At 37.1% G+C, this 13,822-nt stretch overlaps 1 long non-coding RNA gene and 1 other non-coding gene across 2 annotated transcripts; one reads left to right on the top strand and one right to left on the bottom strand.

Moving 5' to 3' along the window:
* Positions 1–1,310: 1,310 nt before the first annotated feature.
* Positions 1,311–13,040, top strand: LOC146522428 (uncharacterized). The gene is made up of 2 exons (XR_014873456.1): positions 1,311–7,518; positions 7,767–13,040. It is a non-coding gene; the product is annotated as an uncharacterized LOC146522428 (long non-coding RNA).
* On the bottom strand, positions 11,970–12,041 carry trnat-cgu (transfer RNA threonine (anticodon CGU)). The gene has a single exon. It is a non-coding gene; the product is annotated as a tRNA-Thr (tRNA).
* Positions 13,041–13,822: the final 782 nt, after the last annotated feature.

The raw sequence follows: 13,822 nt of genomic DNA, 5'->3' as shown, positions 1-13,822 counted from the left end.
TAACCAAGCATGGTGATGTGAGGAGTCACGATTACAACGAGGAATTTTGCGGATTTTACATTTAAACGCCAACAAAGATGTTTTAAATGGATGAGGAATCATCCATTTAAAACATATTTGCGAGTCGTTTTGTTGTGATCGTGTAACCAAGCATGCTGATGTGAGGAGTCATGATTACAACGAGGAATTTTGCGGATTTTAGATTTAAATGCCACCAAAGATGTTTTAAATGGATGATTCCTCATCCATTTAAAACATATTTGCGAGTCGTTTTGTTGTGATCGTGTAACCAAGCATGCTGACGCGAGGAGTCGTGCGTAAAACGAGGAATTTTGCGCATATTACATTTAAACGCCACCAAAGATGTTTTAAATGGATGAGGAATCATCCATTTAAAACATATTTGCGAGTCGTTTTGTTGTGATCGTGTAACCAAGCATGCTGATGTGAGGAGTCACGATTACAACGAGGAATTTTGCGGATTTTACATTTAAACGCCAACAAAGATGTTTTAAATGGATGAGGAATCATCCATTTAAAACATATTTGCGAGTCGTTTTGTTGTGATCGTGTAACCAAGCATGGTGATGTGAGGAGTCACGATTACAACGAGGAATTTTGCGGATTTTACATTTAAACGCCAACAAAGATGTTTTAAATGGATGAGGAATCATCCATTTAAAACATATTTGCGAGTCGTTTTGTTGTGATCGTGTAACCAAGCATGCTGATGTGAGGAGTCACGATTACAACGAGGAATTTTGCGGATTTTACATTTAAACACCAACAAAGATGTTTTAAATGGATGAGGAATCATCCATTTAAAACATATTTGCGAGTCGTTTTGTTGTGATCGTGTAACCAAGCATGCTGACGTGAGGAGTCACGATTACAACGAGGAATTTTGCGGATTTTACATTTAAACACCAACAAAGATGTTTTAAATGGATGAGGAATCATCCATTTAAAACATATTTGCGAGTCGTTTTGTTGTGATCGTGTAACCAAGCATGGTGATGTGAGGAGTCACGATTACAACGAGGAATTTTGCGGATTTTACATTTAAACGCCAACAAAGATGTTTTAAATGGATGAGGAATCATCCATTTAAAACATATTTGCGAGTCGTTTTGTTGTGATCGTGTAACCAAGCATGCTGATGTGAGGAGTCATGATTACAACGAGGAATTTTGCGCATTTTACATTTAAATGCCACCAAAGATGTTTTAAATGGATGAGGAATCATCCATTTAAAACATATTTGCGAGTCGTTTTGTTGTGATCGTGTAACCAAGCATGCTGACTGCGAGGAGTCGTGCGTTAAAACGAGGAATTTTGCGCATATTACATTTAAACGCCACCAAAGATGTTTTAAATGGATGAGGAATCATCCATTTAAAATATCTTTAGGAGTCGTTTTGTTCTGATCGTGTAACCAAGCATGGTGATGTGAGGAGTCATGATTACAACGAGGAATTTTGCGGATTTTACATTTAAACGCCAACAAAGATGTTTTAAATGGATGAGGAATCATCCATTTAAAACATATTTGCGAGTCGTTTTGTTGTGATCGTGTAACCAAGCATGCTGACGCGAGGAGTCGTGCGTAAAACGAGGAATTTTGCGCATATTACATTTAAACGCCACCAAAGATGTTTTAAATGGATGAGGAATCATCCATTTAAAACATATTTGCGAGTCGTTTTGTTGTGATCGTGTAACCAAGCATGCTGACGTGAGGAGTCGTGCGTAAAACGAGGAATTTTGCGCATATTACATTTAAACGCCACCAAAGATGTTTTAAATGGATGAGGAATCATCCATTTAAAACATATTTGCGAGTCGTTTTGTTGTGATCGTGTAACCAAGCATGCTGATGTGAGGAGTCACGATTACAACGAGGAATTTTGCACATTTTACATTTAAACGCCACCAAAGATATTTTAAATGGATGAGGAATCATCCATTTAAAACATATTTGCGAGTCGTTTTGTTGTGATCGTGTAACCAAGCATGCTGATGTGAGGAGTCATGATTACAACGAGGAATTTTGCGCATTTTACATTTAAATGCCACCAAAGATGTTTTAAATGGATGAGGAATCATCCATTTAAAACATATTTGCGAGTCGTTTTGTTGTGATCGTGTAACCAAGCATGCTGACGCGAGGAGTCGTGCGTAAAACGAGGAATTTTGCGCATATTACATTTAAACGCCACCAAAGATGTTTTAAATGGATGAGGAATCATCCATTTAAAACATATTTGCGAGTCGTTTTGTTGTGATCGTGTAACCAAGCATGCTGATGTGAGGAGTCACGATTACAACGAGGAATTTTGCGGATTTTACATTTAAACACCAACAAAGATGTTTTAAATGGATGAGGAATCATCCATTTAAAACATCTTTGCGAGTCGTTTTGTTGTGATCGTGTAACCAAGCATGCTGACGTGAGGAGTCGTGTGTAAAACGAGGAATTTTGCGCATATTACATTTAAACGCCACCAAAGATATTTTAAATGGATGAGGAATCATCCATTTAAAATATCTTTAGGAGTCGTTTTGTTCTGATCGTGTAACCAAGCATGGTGATGTGAGGAGTCATGATTACAACGAGGAATTTTGCGGATTTTACATTTAAACGCCAACAAAGATGTTTTAAATGGATGAGGAATCATCCATTTAAAACATATTTGCGAGTCGTTTTGTTGTGATCGTGTAACCAAGCATGGTGATGTGAGGAGTCACGATTACAACGAGGAATTTTGCGGATTTTACATTTAAACGCCAACAAAGATGTTTTAAATGGATGAGGAATCATCCATTTAAAACATATTTGCGAGTCGTTTTGTTGTGATCGTGTAACCAAGCATGGTGATGTGAGGAGTCACGATTACAACGAGGAATTTTGCGGATTTTACATTTAAACGCCAACAAAGATGTTTTAAATGGATAAGGAATCATCCATTTAAAACATATTTGCGAGTCGTTTTGTTGTGATCGTGTAACCAAGCATGGTGATGTGAGGAGTCACGATTACAACGAGGAATTTTGCGGATTTTACATTTAAACGCCAACAAAGATGTTTTAAATGGATGAGGAATCATCCATTTAAAACATATTTGCGAGTCGTTTTGTTGTGATCGTGTAACCAAGCATGCTGATGTGAGGAGTCATGCGTAAAACGAGGAATTTTGCGCATATTACATTTAAACGCCACCAAAGATGTTTTAAATGGATGAGGAATCATCCATTTAAAACATCTTTGCGAGTCGTTTTGTTGTGATCGTGTAACCAAGCATGTTGACGCGAGGTGTCGTGCGTAAAACGAGGAATTTTGCGCATATTACATTTAAACGCCACCAAAGATGTTTTAAATGGATGAGGAATCATCCATTTAAAACATATTTGCGAGTCGTTTTGTTGTGATCGTGTAACCAAGCATGCTGATGTGAGGAGTCACGATTACAACGAGGAATTTTGCGCATTTTACATTTAAACGCCACCAAAGATATTTTAAATGGATGAGGAATCATCCATTTAAAACATCTTTGCGAGTCGTTTTGTTGTGATCGTGTAACCAAGCATGCTGACACGAGGAGTCGTGCGTAAAATGAGGAATTTTGCGCATATTACATTTAAACACCAACAAAGATGTTTTAAATGGATGAGGAATCATCCATTTAAAACATATTTGCGAGTCGTTTTGTTGTGATCGTGTAACCAAGCATGCTGACGTGAGGAGTTGTGCGTAAAACGAGGAATTTTGCGCATATTACATTTAAACGCCACCAAAGATGTTTTAAATGGATAAGGACTAATCCATTTAAAACATATTTGCGAGTCGTTTTGTTGTGATCGTGTAACCAAGCATGCTGATGTGAGGAGTCACGATTACAACGAGGAATTTTGCGCATTTTACATTTAAATGCCACCAAAGATGTTTTAAATGGATGAGGAATCATCCATTTAAAACATATTTGCGAGTCGTTTTGTTGTGATCGTGTAACCAAGCATGCTGACGCGAGGAGTCGTGCGTAAAACGAGGAATTTTGCGCATATTACATTTAAACGCCACCAAAGATGTTTTAAATGGATGAGGAATCATCCATTTAAAACATATTTGCGAGTCGTTTTGTTGTGATCGTGTAACCAAGCATGCTGATGTGAGGAGTCACGATTACAACGAGGAATTTTGCGGATTTTACATTTAAACGCCAACAAAGATGTTTTAAATGGATGAGGAATCATCCATTTAAAACATATTTGCGAGTCGTTTTGTTGTGATCGTGTAACCAAGCATGGTGATGTGAGGAGTCACGATTACAACGAGGAATTTTGCGGATTTTACATTTAAACGCCAACAAAGATGTTTTAAATGGATGAGGAATCATCCATTTAAAACATATTTGCGAGTCGTTTTGTTGTGATCGTGTAACCAAGCATGCTGATGTGAGGAGTCATGATTACAACGAGGAATTTTGCGGATTTTAGATTTAAACACCAACAAAGATGTTTTAAATGGATGAGGAATCATCCATTTAAAACATATTTGCGAGTCGTTTTGTTGTGATCGTGTAACCAAGCATGGTGATGTGAGGAGTCACGATTACAACGAGGAATTTTGCGGATTTTACATTTAAACGCCAACAAAGATGTTTTGAATGGATGAGGAATCATCCATTTAAAACATATTTGCGAGTCGTTTTGTTGTGATCGTGTAACCAAGCATGCTGATGTGAGGAGTCAAGATTACAACGAGGAATTTTGCGCATTTTACATTTAAACGCCACCAAAGATGTTTTAAATGGATAAGGACTCATCCATTTAAAACATATTTGCGAGTCGTTTTGTTGTGATCGTGTAACCAAGCATGCTGATGTGAGGAGTCACGATTACAACGAGGAATTTTGCGCATTTTACATTTAAATGCCACCAAAGATGTTTTAAATGGATGAGGAATCATCCATTTAAAACATATTTGCGAGTCGTTTTGTTGTGATCGTGTAACCAAGCATGCTGACTGTGAGGAGTCGTGCGTAAAACGAGGAATTTTGCGCATATTACATTTAAACGCCACCAAAGATGTTTTAAATGGATGAGGAATCATCCATTTAAAACATATTTGCGAGTCGTTTTGTTGTGATCGTGTAACCAAGCATGCTGATGTGAGGAGTCACGATTACAACGAGGAATTTTGCGGATTTTACATTTAAACGCCAACAAAGATGTTTTAAATGGATGAGGAATCATCCATTTAAAACATATTTGCGAGTCGTTTTGTTGTGATCGTGTAACCAAGCATGGTGATGTGAGGAGTCACGATTACAACGAGGAATTTTGCGGATTTTACATTTAAACGCCAACAAAGATGTTTTAAATGGATGAGGAATCATCCATTTAAAACATATTTGCGAGTCGTTTTGTTGTGATCGTGTAACCAAGCATGCTGATGTGAGGAGTCATGATTACAACGAGGAATTTTGCGGATTTTAGATTTAAACACCAACAAAGATGTTTTAAATGGATGAGGAATCATCCATTTAAAACATATTTGCGAGTCGTTTTGTTGTGATCGTGTAACCAAGCATGGTGATGTGAGGAGTCACGATTACAACGAGGAATTTTGCGGATTTTACATTTAAACGCCAACAAAGATGTTTTGAATGGATGAGGAATCATCCATTTAAAACATATTTGCGAGTCGTTTTGTTGTGATCGTGTAACCAAGCATGCTGATGTGAGGAGTCAAGATTACAACGAGGAATTTTGCGCATTTTACATTAAAATGCCACCAAAGATGTTTTAAATGGATGAGGAATCATCCATTTAAAACATATTTGCGAGTCGTTTTGTTGTGATCGTGTAACCAAGCATGCTGATGTGAGGAGTCACGATTACAACGAGGAATTTTGCCGATTTTACATTTAAACACCAACAAAGATGTTTTAAATGGATGAGGAATCATCCATTTAAAACATATTTGCGAGTCGTTTTGTTGTGATCGTGTAACCAAGCATGCTGACGTGAGGAGTCACGATTACAACGAGGAATTTTGCGGATTTTACATTTAAACACCAACAAAGATGTTTTAAATGGATGAGGAATCATCCATTTAAAACATATTTGCGAGTCGTTTTGTTGTGATCGTGTAACCAAGCATGGTGATGTGAGGAGTCACGATTACAACGAGGAATTTTGCGGATTTTACATTTAAACGCCAACAAAGATGTTTTAAATGGATGAGGAATCATCCATTTAAAACATATTTGCGAGTCGTTTTGTTGTGATCGTGTAACCAAGCATGCTGATGTGAGGAGTCATGATTACAACGAGGAATTTTGCGCATTTTACATTTAAATGCCACCAAAGATGTTTTAAATGGATGAGGAATCATCCATTTAAAACATATTTGCGAGTCGTTTTGTTGTGATCGTGTAACCAAGCATGCTGATGTGAGGAGTCACGATTACAACGAGGAATTTTGCGGATTTTACATTTAAACACCAACAAAGATGTTTTAAATGGATGAGGAATCATCCATTTAAAATATCTTTAGGAGTCGTTTTGTTGTGATCGTGTAACCAAGCATGGTGATGTGAGGAGTCACGATTACAACGAGGAATTTTGCGGATTTTACATTTAAACGCCAACAAAGATGTTTTAAATGGATGAGGAATCATCCATTTAAAACATATTTGCGAGTCGTTTTGTTGTGATCGTGTAACCAAGCATGCTGATGTGAGGAGTCACGATTACAACGAGGAATTTTGCGCATTTTACATTTAAACGCCACCAAAGATGTTTTAAATGGATGAGGAATCATCCATTTAAAACATCTTTGCGAGTCGTTTTGTTGTGATCGTGTAACCAAGCATGTTGACGCGAGGTGTCGTGCGTAAAACGAGGAATTTTGCGCATATTACATTTAAACGCCACCAAAGATGTTTTAAATGGATGAGGAATCATCCATTTAAAACATATTTGCGAGTCGTTTTGTTGTGATCGTGTAACCAAGCATGCCGACGTGAGGAGTCACGATTACAACGAGGAATTTTGCGGATTTTACATTTAAACACCAACAAAGATGTTTTAAATGGATGAGGAATCATCCATTTAAAACATCTTTGCGAGTCGTTTTGTTGTGATCGTGTAACCAAGCATGCTGACGCGAGGAGTCGTGCGTAAAACGAGGAATTTTGCGCATATTACATTTAAACGCCACCAAAGATGTTTTAAATGGATGAGGAATCATCCATTTAAAACATATTTGCGAGTCGTTTTGTTGTGATCGTGTAACCAAGCATGCTGATGTGAGGAGTCACGATTACAACGAGGAATTTTGCGCATTTTACATTTAAACGCCACCAAAGATATTTTAAATGGATGAGGAATCATCCATTTAAAACATCTTTGCGAGTCGTTTTGTTGTGATCGTGTAACCAAGCATGCTGACACGAGGAGTCGTGCGTAAAATGAGGAATTTTGCGCATATTACATTTAAACGCCAACAAAGATGTTTTAAATGGATGAGGAATCATCCATTTAAAACATATTTGCGAGTTGTTTTGTTGTGATCGTGTAACCAAGCATGCTGATGTGAGGAGTCACGATTACAACGAGGAATTTTGCGGATTTTACATTTAAACACCAACAAAGATGTTTTAAATGGATGAGGAATCATCCATTTAAAACATCTTTAGGAGTCGTTTTGTTGTGATCGTGTAACCAAGCATGGTGATGTGAGGAGTCACGATTACAACGAGTCATTTTGTTGTGATCGTGTAACCAAGCATGCTGACGCGAGGAGTCGTGCGTAAAACGAGGAATTTTGCGCATATTACATTTAAACGCCACCAAAGATGTTTTAAATGGATGAGGAATCATCCATTTAAAATATGTTTGCGAGTCATTTTGTTGTGATCGTGTAACCAAGCATTCTGACACGAGGAGTCACGATTACGAGGAACTTGATTATGATTTCTTTGACACTAAGTCAGACTCATTTGAACAATTAATAAAAACTTAATACAAAATATTGGAAAAAATAATGTTTCATTGTTTCATATAGATTTCAAATTACATACCATTTGATGTCAACGTATGTTTCTTACATTTGCAGTGTTCATGGTCTTATATTCTTATGATTGTGTTCATTTTATGAGTATATCCTTCTGCCTTGCTTCACATATTTGCTGCTGCTTGGTTTGCTTTAGTCATGCCAGCATCAGCACAGGTAGAGGCAGGTACCCATTAGAGAGATCACGTGTTAATGCAATGAAGCAGGCACCTTGAGGCGACTGCTGTTGTGATTTGGCGCTATATAAATAAAATTGAATTAAACTGAATTGAATTAAATTAGAAAAAAACTGGATGAAAGATTTTGAAGATACACTAAATCTAAAATTGAAGTCCAGCAGTTCATCTAAACAGAAGGCACTTATACTTATTTGTTTATTTATAAGGAATCCCATTAGCTTCCACAACAGTGGTTGCTAGTCTTCCTGGGGCCCAAACCATCGAATACCACCAAATAAAATGTTACACAATGAGTTGGATGCAAAATGTCCACATAATTTGGCTCTTACATCCACAATAAGGTTTTACAATTCTGAAAATGTAAACATGTAAATATTAAAAATTATATAAAAAAAACACTCAAACAAAATACACAATTTCCATTACAAGTGACATTACCCTCTTACAATTTTTTACAAATAAATTAAAAACTGCTTAAATAGGCTTTTAGGTGATTTTTATAATTATGAATAGAAGCCAATTCTCTAATTGCATAAGGCAACTTATTCCACTGAAAAGATGCTCTAAATATAACAGAGTTTTTCAAAAAGTTACTTTTAACTCGAGGAGTTACTAAATTGTGGTTAGTTGAGAATCGTGTAGCATGATTATGTATTTCATCTGGATATTGCAACTGAGCATAAAAAAAGTGTGGTGTGTTTACCAGTATTGCTTTCTTTAAAAATACAAGTAAGCCATAGTGTAATTTAGCTTGTACAGAAAGCCAAGAAAGTTTATCGTGCATTTTATCAATACTTGTATAATATGAACACCTTAACACTAATCTGGCCGCCCTATTTTGGACTAACTGAAGTCTGTTCAGATCTGTCTTATTAGCTGCTGACCAAATGATTGAGCAGTACTCTAGATGAGATAATACTAGTGCATTAATGACATCTTTCATAATTGAAGAAGTAATATAAAAAGAGCATTTCCTAGCTATAGCTATGCCCTGTCCCATTTTCTTAATAACAGAGTTGATGTGCTGAGACCATGAAAGGTGGTGGTTTATGGTAACACCAAGTAATTTAATCTGGGTGACCTGTTCTAATACCGATCCAGCTATGGAAAGATTTAGTTGTGGGCTGTTGACTAAGCGTACTCTACTTCCTATTAACATGGATTTGGATTTAGACACGTTTAAAATCATGTTGTTTTTACTTATCCAGTCAAACACATTCAGCAAATCTAGTTGTAATACGGTGGTCAATTCAGAGTAGCTACTGGCTGAATAAAACATGGTGGAATCATCAGCACAGCAATCATCAGAATACATCTGCACACTGAAATGGTGTTATTAATCCTTTTACACTGATTTTGTTTTTTAAACAAACAGACATAGATGTGTTTACCATACCATAAAACAGTCAGAGAAGGTACGACCTCTGTCATGACCTTAGGATGTGTGTGTGCCAGAACACTGTGGAAGGCGCACAGAGTCTTTGCACACTACTAAGGATCACACCTCTATCATTATGCAATCGATTATAAAACTCTAAGCATATATGAGTAAATATTTCTAAGCATAAATGACAATCCAAAAACACCAACAACAAGTTTCGGGATGTACAGGGTTTGTACACATTACTGTTAACAAGAACACACAAACACACTCATCTAAAAAAGAAACTCATTGGACTACAGTTTTAATGCTCATGCTACATGTTTATTGAGATTGTCTAATGTCTTCGACGGTACCTTCTCCCACGTCTGCGGACACCGGAGGCCTTGTGGGGTCTCCTGCGTTTGCGAGCGGGGCGAGAAGACCTCGCATATCTGCGTCTGTGTCCACACGGCATTGTCAGTACACGTGACCTGCTCCGCATCACGGGTCCTATTTATGGACTCACCTGGCAACTTTAGTGATGTCACTGCTGTCGTCAGTATTGGTGTGACCTCATGACCCATTCATGCCATCTGAACTGTGGTGTAATTATGAGGTCACAGGGGGATGTGAATTCATTCACAAAGTTGATAGAGAGATTGGGTCATAACCAGTGTTTAGCAAGTTACTTTGAATAAGTAATTAATTATAGTTACTAGTTACTTCTTCAAAAAAGTAACTGAGTTAGTAACTGAGTTACAATATTCTAAAAGTAATTATTTACTTGAAAAGTGCATTCAATAAGATGCCACACAAATTATTTGTGCCACTCCAAGAAAATAAATTCTGTCCACTATAAAGGAGAACATCACAGCCTGATACCTGCAGGTCTGACAGCAGCAGGTGTATCACTCCTGCTTCTACCTGGAGACAGCAGTCGCCTCATTGTTCTGACACACAACACAAAACTATCCACAACACTACACACTAACTACACAAGACAACACATAAACTACACACTCCTAACACGCTAAACATCACAAATCTCTCACATCTCAAAACTCGCTCTCCCTCTTTTTCTGCGCTCTCTCTTTCTCTCTCTCTCTCAACGACACTCCTAAAACTTCCCCTGTTTTTTGGGGGGTTTTTTTGCTCAGAAGCAGAGAGTGCTTGCTAGCGCTGTCCTTAGACAGTAAACGTGATGTAACTATTGAGGAAAAAATGCCGCCTACATGTTGTTTATCATGACTCTGGTTTTACGTGGCCTCTCAACACAATTTAAAAACTGGTATATATCACCTTGTTGCTTTGTCTTTAAGTCGTCATGTGATTGGCTTACCACAACTACTTTATTCTTCCTCAGTCAAACAGCAGCACTCATGCGATTGTTTTGCCCCCTGAGCTCCAGGTGTTGTGCTAGACAGTGATCATGATTATCGTCCGCGGGAGCGCGCAGCTGCTTAAAGCTGTAGCGCCCAGATTACTTACAGCTACTTCCGTGCAACTGATATAAGATGCGGTAAGCTGAACACAGCTTCAACCGTCTGTTTGTTGAAAAATAGTAACGGACCGCATTTTCTTGTTAGTAACGGTAACGGCGTTGTAACGATGGGAATAGTAATTAGTTAGATTACTCGTTACTGAAAAAAGTAACGCCGCTATTTGTAACGCCGTTATTCCCATCACTGGTCATAACTCAAATACACAATGATGCAGTCAAATCATTTATTCATTTACTTTTTTTTAACATTTAAGGTTACTCCGTTCAGATATTGGCATTCAGGCTGGGTGTCGCCACTGATTTCTAAAAAATTATTCAATTCTGATTCAAAAGGTCCTGATTCAAGATTCTGTCACCAATATTTCTGACTCTGTCAGAAATATTATAATTATGATCATTAATCTTGAATACGTACTGTCCAAAGAACCTTCTAAACCTCATAATTTAGAAAGATTTAATCCCAAATGATTTGACTGAATGAATGAAAAATGTTCGTCCCACTGGAAGACTCTCATTTCAATTTATTGTTTAAAACAATTTTTAAAAAATTCTTAATATTAACATTAATATGAATTATCAGTGTAAATATGCATTTGTGAATTTCTCCTGTTGTCAGATATCCTGTTTGGATCGTCCACTTTGACTCTTCATAATGTGTTATATTCTGTTAAATATATAATCCTGTGAGTAAAAGAAACTGAGACTCACACTGAGTAAAGCGCTAACAATGGACCTGTTGTGTCACCAGAGTCATATCCAAAGACTTGCCACACTCAAATCAACTTGTTTACCCAAATACAGAATCAAACAGACTTTAAATCACTGTAGATTTTAAGCTGGTACTAAAGGCACAGATGGGGATTGAACCCATGATCTTTGGTTTACGAGACCAACGCCTTGCCACTTGGCCACCATGCCACATTAGGGCCACCATCAGGCCACACTTTTAATTTAGAATTGATGTATTGGAAAGTTGGAAAGTTTGCATTAAAATCTTTTCAAGATTACTGACAACCTATTGGTTTTTGGTGATGACATAACCTTTTCTCTAGCGCCACCATCAGGTCCAACTTTCAATTTTAGATTTAGTGTATCTTCAAAATCTTTCATCCAATTTTTTTCTAATTCAATTCAATTTTATTTATATAGTGCCAAATCACAACAGCAGTCGCCTCAAGGTGCCTGCTTCATTGCATTAATGTCTTGAAATACCAGGAAACCAAACGTCTGCATCTGGAGACTTGACTCAAAAGGCAATAAAAACCAAAACAAACGTAAAAAAAAAATGAATAAAGGAAAAATGACAATTTCACAAATGTCAAACATGTTTTAATTAAAATTCCTCTTTTTTTCCTATTAAAAAGTTGTAAAAATGAGTCCAAGGCCACGATGCCGTAGCATCTAGCTTTGTTATCTTTTGTGTCATACAGTCTGTGTATTTATTTACTTATATTTCCTGAACGGCGCACAAACTTTTTCTTTAAATTATTATAAAAACAACAACAAAGTCAGACATTCAGCAGCAAATCTAACCTTGTTACATGAGAAGAAAAATCATAAACAAATAAAATCATGTATTCTTGTTACTACAGCCATAAAACGTGAGGCCAAACTGTCACCAGGAGTGTACTGAAACATAAAATATTTTTATTTCATGATTAAAAACATTTCCAGTACAACTGCGCTGCAGGATCTCATCAAACTGGGAAGCGTTGTTTGTTCTTTGGAAGCAGCCATCATTCTTCCATTTCACCTGAAACAATGTCCCGGTTAAAAAATAAAGCTTTGACACCAGTTTCCCTTTACAGTAAGTAGTGTTTGTCAGAGCTGGTGTGTTATTTTGCTGCGATACACATCTCTCTTATTTTTTTTCCTCTTTCCTCAAACAGAAATTTTTACCTCATTAAGAAAAGCCCAGCACACATTTAAAAAGCTCTCAGGACACAGGGCCTTCCAGCAGGAAGAGAGAATGACAGACAGATACTTTTCCTGAATCTTAGCACCTTATTCAAGTTGGAAGTAACCTTGTTTTGTTTCTTTTCCCCTCAGGCGGCTTGTAAAAGGTGACAAACAGCATTTAGCAGACAGCAGATCACCGGGTCTCTGAATGGCTTCAGAGCTTTCAACCTCTTCATGACTCCAAAGTAGCTTTAAGACCATTTGTGCTTTTGCCTGCCCCAGAAGCTATTTTAGTTCCTTGGACTGTCCACTTTTTTCTTTTGTTTTTAAAGAATAATGGGAGAAGTCAATCTGTAACTGTGTTCCATTTAACAGTAATTTGTACAAACTTTACATTCCAATACTTGTTGGTTTTGTGTGTGATTGTTATCAATGACACACAGTTTGATGAGATTTTTCTACAAACCACTGGACCAATCGGTCCAGACCCAGCTAGGTCCTGATGGTTGCTCTTGCTCGATTTCCCCAGGGCGACTCTAGCTGTTGCATTGTAAAATCTAATTAGTTCCCAGAACTTAAAAGAAACTATGTAAACTTGTTGCTTCAAAAAAAAAAAAAAGAAACAAGAAAAAAGATGGCTGAAAGTTAAAAATGTTTAATAAGCTGAAAAAGAGAATTTTTCACTTGAAAACAAAAGTGCAGAACTGTTAAAAGCTGACGTTTACACAGAAGAAGTTTCAAAGTTGAAAAGCAGCTGAACATCCTTAAAATGTAAAAAGGCCGAGCAATGACAAAAGAAA

This window comes from Neolamprologus multifasciatus, chromosome 3 (assembly GCF_963576455.1).
Source record: "Neolamprologus multifasciatus chromosome 3, fNeoMul1.2, whole genome shotgun sequence".
NCBI lineage: Eukaryota > Metazoa > Chordata > Actinopteri > Cichliformes > Cichlidae > Neolamprologus > Neolamprologus multifasciatus.
Note: the sequence above shows the minus strand (reverse complement) of the source record. Positions and strands in the feature narration are given on the sequence as shown.